Source organism: Trichosurus vulpecula, chromosome 3, assembly GCF_011100635.1.
Source record: "Trichosurus vulpecula isolate mTriVul1 chromosome 3, mTriVul1.pri, whole genome shotgun sequence".
NCBI lineage: Eukaryota > Metazoa > Chordata > Mammalia > Diprotodontia > Phalangeridae > Trichosurus > Trichosurus vulpecula.
Window position 1 is genome coordinate 75,466,944 of NC_050575.1, and position 9,190 is coordinate 75,476,133.

Sequence of the window (9,190 nt, forward strand, 5' to 3'; positions counted from 1 at the left end):
TTTCAAGAAAACCTATATAATAAATAATACACATTGTGTTCCAAGCTGCTATCTTTTCTTTGCTTCCTTGTAAGTTTTCTTTTGCTCTCTGCTGTGCACTTTTTACTTTGTTTTCTTTTTTCCCTCTTCTTCTCTTCTTCCCCCAAGAAGCTACAATTAAATAGAGATATATTTGTGTGTATGCATATGTGTATGTGTGTATGCATATATATGTAAGTATATATGTATATGTGTATATATATGTATATACACATACATATACACACAAACATATATACATATATACACATATATTTACATACATATATGTGTATTTAGATACATACAATCATACTCATATATACATTCATATGTATCTACATAAGGCTGTACTATACTTGTTTGTCTTCTTTTTCTCTGAGGGTGAATAATATCTCCCTTCATAAGTCCAAATCTTTATTTCTTTTTCTAAGTCCACCAAATTGTTGTTTCCTACCACAGCAATATTTCGACTTTATACTGTCTAGTTATTTTAAATAGTCTACAACAATATTGATTAATATAGCTGACATATAGTATGGTTTCCTATTTTTTCTTCTGATTAAATCTATTTTAGCTTTTACTTTGTCTGAAATCATGATTACTACCCCTGCTTTTGTCCCCTAATAAATTCTACTCCTGATCTTTATTTTGTTTGTATCTCCTATTTCCTATCCCTCCTGACTCCTCTACTTTGCTTCTTCTACCTGCTACCTTTCCCTCCTATTTCTTAGACTACCTACCCACCAAAGATCCCTTCTTTATGCTCTCCCCTCCTCCCCGAAAATCCTGCCCTTGTCCTCTCCCTCCTCCCTATCCCCTAAGCCTTTTTATTTCTTTCTGAATTCAGACTTTTATGCCCTTCTAGAAATATATGTATTGTTCCCTCTTTAACCCATTTATGAAGAGAGTAGGGTTCCAGAACTACCAGCCCTCCTCCCCCATCTAATTCCTATGTCAGTTCTTCCTCTCACATCTCATTTGTATAAGGTAATTACTCTTTTTGTCTTTTCCTAGGTTTGCCTTTTAGCATCATGTCATATTCAACTCTACCCCAACCTTTCTTTGAACTGCCCAATTACTAATAACAATCTTAGGCATACAATTTACATTTCCTCATATAAAAAGTAAATTGTCCTTATTGAGTCCCTTATGATTAGTTTTTGATATTCACCTTATATTTCTCTGGGATCTTGTATATCAAATTTTCCATTGATTTCAAGTCTTTTTGCAACAAAATTCTGAAAGTTTGACAATTTATTGAATGTCTTTTTTTGGTTTAGGATTATGCTTAACTCTGCAGGGTATGATATTTTCAGCCACAACCCCAGTTCTTTTGCTCTTTGATATATAGAGTTCCAAGACCTGTGGTCTTTTAGTGTAACCGCTGCCAGGTCTTGTGTGATTCTAATTGTGGCCGTGCCATATTTGAATTGTTTTTTTCTTGGTGCTCATAATATTTTCACCTTGAGCTAGGGGTTTCAGAATTTGACTATGATATTCCTATGTGTTTTCCTCAAAGGATCTTTTTCAGGTGGGGATCAATGGTTTTTTTTTTCTATTTCTACTTTCCCATCTTGCTCTAAGTCTTCAGGCAATTTTCTAAAATTATTTCTTGTATTATTTTATCAAGATTATTTTTTTACCATAGCTTTCAGGTAGTCCAGTTATTCTTATATTTTTTCTTCTTGATCTGTTCCCAAGATGAGTTGTTTTTTCTTATGATATGTTTCACTTTCTGTTCTATTTTTTCAGTCTTATTTCTTAGTCTCATAACTTCACTTGCTTTCCCTTGTCCAGTTCTAATTTTCAAGGAATCATTTTCTTCCTTAAGATTCTGGATCTCCTTTTCCAGTTGGTTAACTTTCTTTTCACAATCTTCTTGCTTATCTTTGATTGTTCTTGTTCAAAAAATTTTTTAAAGTTCTATGAATTCTTTTTAGGCAGATAACTATTTGACATTACTCTTTGGAATAGAAGGGTCTTTTTTTCTTCACCTTCCTTCTCTGAAAATGAACCCCAGTCTTCTCTATTACCATATTAACTTGCTATGGTTGGGTTCTTTCTCCATTGCTTGCTCTTCTTTTTAATTTATAGGAATTTGTTATTGTAGTCCTCTCTAGTCCTAGAGTATGGGGGATGGCGTCTCTGGCTTCAGTTCCTCCTTCAGTCCTTCACTCTGGTGTGGGACAGAAACCAAGAACTCCACCTTCCTCTGGGTGCCCACAGATAGAAGCCACACTGCCCCACTCCTTTTGCACTCACTGGGAGTATGCTGGTTCCTTCTCACCCAGGGCTGTGTCTCAGCAGCACAGCTGGGTCTGGTGTCCCTTATCAGCAGAGATTCCTTCAATTTTCCCCAGCTCAGATGCTCAACCCTCCACACTGTCTAGGAAGTGCAAATTCCTGTAGCTAGGGCCAAGGCAACCTCATAACCCAGTTAGCTGCAGGGCTCCCCACTTGCTGTTTTTTGTAGAACCAGCCTGGAGGTGTTTACTCTTCATAGGGACAAGCCTCAGTCTGGAATTTTTCTTCAAATTGTCTTAGGAATAACACCATTTTGCCCCAACTCTTGTTTGTTTTAGCACTCTACATTCTCCCTAAGGAGATGTTTTGTCTTGTTTGTGGGGGAAATTTGGAGAGCTTGGCATTTTCTGACCTACCTTTCCAGAACCCTCTCCTCCTCTGATTCTTACCTTCCTCATCTGTAAAATTATAAGAAAATCCATACTGCCTACCTCATAGGCTTGTTGTAGGGAAAGTACTTTTTCAAGTTTAAAGTCTTAAATAAGTGTGAGCTGTCATTACTGTTAAATAAATATAATTTATCTTCAGCTGGCCTCCCCAGATTATTTAACCTTATATTGTATTTTTTTTCAATGCAGATCAATAGGCCAACTACTTTCCTTTGTGTATGCCATACTTCCCCTCCCCCTCCTTTCTTTTGTGCCTTTATTCCATGTGACTTTTTTATTCTCACTTTGAATTGTCACTCTTCCTTGCTAACACAAATCTCACATTTCCTTCCCATTCCACATTGCCCATGAAGCCTTTGTGAATAGTCAGACACTATGATATTCTTCCCCTTTCTTGAATTCTTATAGCATTCTAATCTGTATCATATAATCTTATCGTGGCTGATTATTATTGCATTTGCAAGGGGCCTCTGTCTTCCCTCCCTACCTTATGAGGCTTCAGTGGTACCCATATCTGTGGACAGCACAGGGGCTGAACTGAAATTCAAGATCTACTCCATCACAGGCCTACCACCTGCTATGCAGAAAGTTATATTTAAGGGACTTCTACCTGAGGAGAAAACATTACAGGAAATCAAAGTAACCAGTGGTGCCAAGATTACGGTGGTTGGATCTGCAATCAATGATGTTTCAGCAGTAAATACACCCTAAGACACAGCACAACAAGAGACGGAAGTTGAAAAGAGTACGAAAGAGGCGCCTTATAGGCAAAAGCAATGCAAAAAAGTGTTAGATAAAGGGAAACCTGAAGATGTGAAACCTGTTAAGGGTGTCCAGAAATGGCTGCCAACAGTACCTTTATCAGGTATGTACAATAAGACAGGAGGAAAAGTGAGACTCACCTTTAAATTAGAACAAGACCAGTTGTGGATTGGCACTATAATTACCCATGGGCTCCATTAAAAACGTGGTCAGGGAACCTATGGAAAGACATGAAGATTGCCACATGATAGTATTTCAGTTGGGTCCCATTGAAGCCTCTTACTCTTGGGTGTACTGGGTTCTAACTCAGTATGTGGATGCAATCAAAGCCACTGTGCTGGGAAAATGGTGATATTTTTGAAAACACTTTCACCTCTGGCACAGGAGATTGACCCAATGTGAAGGGCATTGCTGGAAGAGGCCTGCATCATGCCTGGATTTCATAGTCCTGGAACTTTTACTAATTCATATCTAAGGCAATATTAACTGAAGTCAGAGGAGATGTACTTTCACCATTAGTTTGCTTTTAACTTAAAATTGCAAAATCCCTTCCCTTCAGTCAGTTTCAAAGCATATTTAAAGTGAATATGGCAGAAATAAAAAAATCTTAACTCGGAAAAAAACCCAACAAAATTCTCAAAGTCTAAAACTCTATCTTTTGCCCAGGTGAGTTTGAATACCTCTGGGAAAGTCATTTTTAAAAGCTTCTAATAAAATTGACCTTTCCCTCAAGTCCCTCTGGGAAATGTAGTCCAGAGAAAGAGTGTCCTTACCTATCCAGACATAGTCTACCCAAAAGCCTCCTGAGAGACAGGTGACTTTTCCACATATTATGGTTCTTTAGTTATTTCATATGTGCATAGTCTCGCTCCTCAAACAATCCGTAAAATCCTGGAGTCCTGGTAAAATTACTTCTATTTGTTTTGTTCCTCTTCCTCCCATGTCCCCTGTCTAAAATAGTATCAGATATATAATAGGTGGTTCATCAAAAACTAACTGAATAAATGAGTGATTGAATAACTACCAGTGAACCTCATTTCATACAAAACTGTGTTTTTGAAAATCAAATTTTAAATTGAATATCTTTAAATCAAAATGTATTTTAAATGTAAGAGGTAAGCCCTTTACAGTGAGATAAATTAGGTAAATTGCTGAAGATGGCTCATTAAAAGAAAATCTGGTCACTTTTTAGGGAGTGAAAATTTATCACACAAAGGTGAATGATTCTTTAATTTACCATTTAATTATTCTAGAGATGGCTGATTAAAATTCTGTAATTTGTCATTTAAAGTTTGAATCATACATTTTTTAATCAGCTGTGTAGCTAGACCACTGTGCACCCAGGTGAAAGTCCTGACCAAGGCCTTTCAGGAAAAAGACACAAGCATGGAGGGCAATGTCTCCCTCAGCTTTGAGGAGTTACTCATCATGACTTTCTTACAGATGTGACCTCAACACAACTCATGAGTTTTCCTTTGGGGCAGAGCTAAGGGGATGCCTGGACTTAGAGATCCAAGGACCTTGAAGAACCTTCCCCTGCCCCACCCCCAACTGGAAACAGTGTGGGAGGAGGGTTTCTTCCCTCTCCTTTCCTTTCTCTCACCATTTCCCCCAGTGGGAAGTAGAGCTCCCCTTTCTTTGAGTGGTAACATTTCAGAAAAGAGTCTTAGAACCTGATTGTAACTGCCACACTGAGGACATGGAGAGGAGTGACTATCCCTGTAGGACCTAGGCCCTAGAGAAGGATGGGGACCTGACCCTTCAGGCAACAGACGTGTGAGTATCCTCACCAGTGGCCTGCCTCAGCTCACCTCCAGGACTGGAAGATGTAAGACTCAGCTTTTTTGGCTCAAGATTTGAATTGACTTGGTCAGCTCAGGCCTTTGTATCCAGGTCAGGCTTGTGGCCTTTACTGATGGCCTATATCAGTGCTAGTTTACAACTATATATCTTCTCATTTCTTGGATACCATTTTACATTAGACAGACTTGGGTTTTCTGAAGATGAAACAGAGACCAGGGCAGCGTGGGCCATTTCCCATTGAACCCTGTGTTGCCCAGCACCATGCTGTGCCCATGCTGTGCCCATTCTGCTTAGGTGTTCAGGGGTAGGAGCTCTCCAGCACACCCCACGTCACTTGCCGTTGACAATGCATCTCTATGCTGTTTTCAGTCTGTAGATGCCAAAAGTCCAGCACATCCATAAGCTTCAATAAAGGGTTGCTACTTCACAAGCATACACACACACACACACACACACACACACACACAAAGATGGCTGATATAAAAAAATCTGTTCACTTTTTGGAGAGTGAAAATTTATCACACAAAGGTGAATAATTCTGTAATTTACCATTAACAGTTTGGATTATGGCATGCTAGGATTTCTTAAAGTAGGTCAGTCCTCTATATAAGCAAACAGATGTCAAAACAGTCTGTTTTCTCTATTGGAATTTGGCCTTTCTAGTATCCTACCTGCTTAATTTGGTCTTCCTTGGCAAATATGAATGACTAGTCCTTTTCCAAATCAATAAAGCGAATGAATCATAGGAGCCAATTTACTATATTAAGCAAGTTGTTTTTAAGACTGCTCTGCTATTTTTGTTGATGTTTGATAAACTTATATCACAAACACTGAAGCTCGACCATATTCCCATCCCTTCATACCCAAATGCCTTTCATGTGGATATTAAAATGATTTTTGCAGTGTATTGCTATATTCCCTTTCTCCACCAGGATTCCTTCTCACCTTGGGGCTGTCTAAGCCAGTCACGTTGCTTATTTTGCAAGGGGAAATTTAAAATTAATTCATAAAGCATTTATAGTTTGAGCTCCTACTCTTCTCCAAGGAAATCAGAGATTCATTAGCGTGAGAGAGCAGAGTAAAAAGCTAAACAGCAGAAGTCACCCTTGAAAGAATCACTTGGCTCTTTAAAACAAAACAACTACAAAAAAAGACTTCATCTTCTCTGGATGTATTCAAGCGACTGTGCCCTGAATTTGAAGGGTTACTGAAGCACCCTAATTTTTATTGCCACAGTACTTCCTCCTCTTCCAGATCTAATCACTATTGTTAAAGCTTTGACCTAGCTATTATATGCCTGAGGTTGACATGAGAGATGAGGAGAGTACAGCAGACTGTCAAAACTAACTGTCAGTGGATAGGTGGGGTGTGAAATTGTAGTAATAACTGGAATATCTTCAGTGCCTGTTCGACATTTTGGGTGCATTTGGCTGGGCGGCATCCTCCCAGTCCTACCTTGTGACAGGACTTTCTATCAGCTTCCTGCCCCTATCTTTCATCAGTATATATCTTGTATTAGAAAAAAGTGTGCAGAGGAAATGGCTTCAAAGTCATACAGGAATGGGGATGAGGACAGGAATAGAGGAAGGGGAGTATATGAACTTGTTATTGCAGTCATAGAGAGGGAAAAGGTAATCTGCACAGTCATGTCACTCTATGTTGAGTGTTGAAAGGTCATGCTAAAAGATTATTTTCCTGGGGCTCCTAGGCATTGTTAGGGCTTTAAGCAGGGGAAAAAGGTGGGGGGGAGGGGTGGAGATTGAAATGTATAAAGAGTCAAGTGTGGTCACTCTAAGAAAGAGGATGAAGAGTAAGGGAGGAAAAACCTAGTAATCAATCAGCAGATGCAAAACTCTAGCTCAAAAAAAACCATCTTTTCTAGTCATCTATGGAGAAGTGAATCAATGCCTTCTAGAAAGATATGTGACATACAGATACTCACAGTGGAAAAAAAAAGCAATGGTCTGTAGTTAGAAGACCTAGGTCTGTTTTCCCATATTTAAAACTAGGGTGGTATATGGGGTGGGGGGGGGAGGTCTAGCAGGATGGAAGAGGATTAATCAGATGGCCTCTGAGGGTACCTTCAGCTTTGGATCTATGCTCCTATGATTCCAGTCCTGGACCTCCACTACACACACACACACACACACACACACACACACATACACACTGAGATAATTAGGTGCTCTGAGCTGGCAATATTGCAACTACATAAGGCTTTTAAAAATGTTTCTGCAGATATATTTCAGGTATCTGTGGCTAAGAAAGGGCAAAAATTGCTGCTCAGCTATTTCACTAGGAAGGAATGGGGAAAGAGACTGACTGGAGGACTCCTCTCTCTCTCAGCTTTTCAAATAGCTTCTTGTTGGCATTCACATAGTCATATCCAGACAAACACATAAACACACACATATACCCATGTATGTTCACATATACTTTCACATATATACAGGCATGGACTTGCATGTATTAAATGCATACTTTGCACAATTAGGCAATACACTTAGATGCACTGTAGTGCATATAATATACACATACATCTGTGCATACATACATATATACAGATTTGTATGTATATACACATGTATAGATATGCGCACAGCAGCTAAATGCCACAGTAGATAGACTATCATGCCTGTAGTCAGGAAAACTCATCTTCTTGAGTTCAAATCTGGCCTCACACGTTAACTAGCTATGTGACTCTGAGCAAGTCACTTAAACCTGTTTGCCTCAGTTTCCTCATATGTAAAATGAGCTGGAGATAGAAATGGCAAATCATTCCAATATCATTGCCAAGAAATCCCCAAATGAGGTCATGAAGAGTCAGGCAAGGCTGAACAACAACCTATATTTATATGTATTAGTGTATACATATATATGCACACACACAAGCAGATGTGTACAGAAATATGTAACATACTTGTGCACATGTATACATGCATACCTACATGTGTGATACAACACTGTATGCATACATGCATGTATGCACATAATGCAATATATGTATAAACTCAAGTATGTATATACATACTTGTGTACACTCATGTATATGTATGCATATGGTTATATGTATGTGCATATGCATAAACTACACATATACATTTATATTTATATTTCTGCTTGTCAGAATTTTTGATGCCTTCTAGCCATTCCTGTTTATCAGGAGGCAATCTGCCTAGAATTAATCTGATTTCATTGGCATCTTGTTGACAGACTTCAAAGGGCTGGGAAAGATGTCCTAATCTTTGGTTATGCAAATCTCCCCATTTCTCTATTTCTTTAAAGCAAACTGCAGAACAGATGATAATGCTGCTCTCTTCTCTCACATCAACAATTCTTTTGACAGATAAATTTGAATGCTAATATCTCATGAATACAATTTTGGGGAGGAGACCTTGTAAGGTATTGAGACTTATTACTGAAACACATCTTTTAATAGTAAAAAAAAAAAAACTTTTCTGCTCCCTTGAACCATTTTCACAGAAGGAAATGTCTCCTTTGTTTCATAAAAGAAACAATATTTTAAAGTATAAATTATCAAACATGTTCAGGTGTTGAAATGTTTTCCTGAATTAGGGACCAAGCTATTCTTCAGGTCTTATTTTGATTGTCAGGGAGAAAGGAGATGTGTGTGTAGAGAAAGGCAGGTGTATGACTCTGTGTAGGGAGTAGTACCAGCAGTTGGGCAGTTAGAAAAGCTTTTCAAAGGGTCTGTTGACCTTCGGAGTTATTAAATTCACTAGCATTTTTGTGAACAGCTATGAATGAAATCTAGACATCCTTTTTTTTCAAGTTGGGCTATTTGGGCTGTGAAGGGCAAGCATAAGGTATTTTTAACTGTTAGAGTCTGTGTTTGTATTGTTTTATGTGTTAGGTGGTCTGCATTGTAACTCCCTGAATGTCTAACCATT

The 9,190-nt window shown here is 38.4% G+C and overlaps 1 pseudogene; it reads left to right on the top strand.

The window, feature by feature from the left end:
- Positions 1-2,157: 2,157 nt before the first annotated feature.
- On the top strand, positions 2,158-3,837 carry LOC118842105 (annotated as a pseudogene).
- The last annotated feature ends 5,353 nt before the right edge of the window (positions 3,838-9,190 follow it).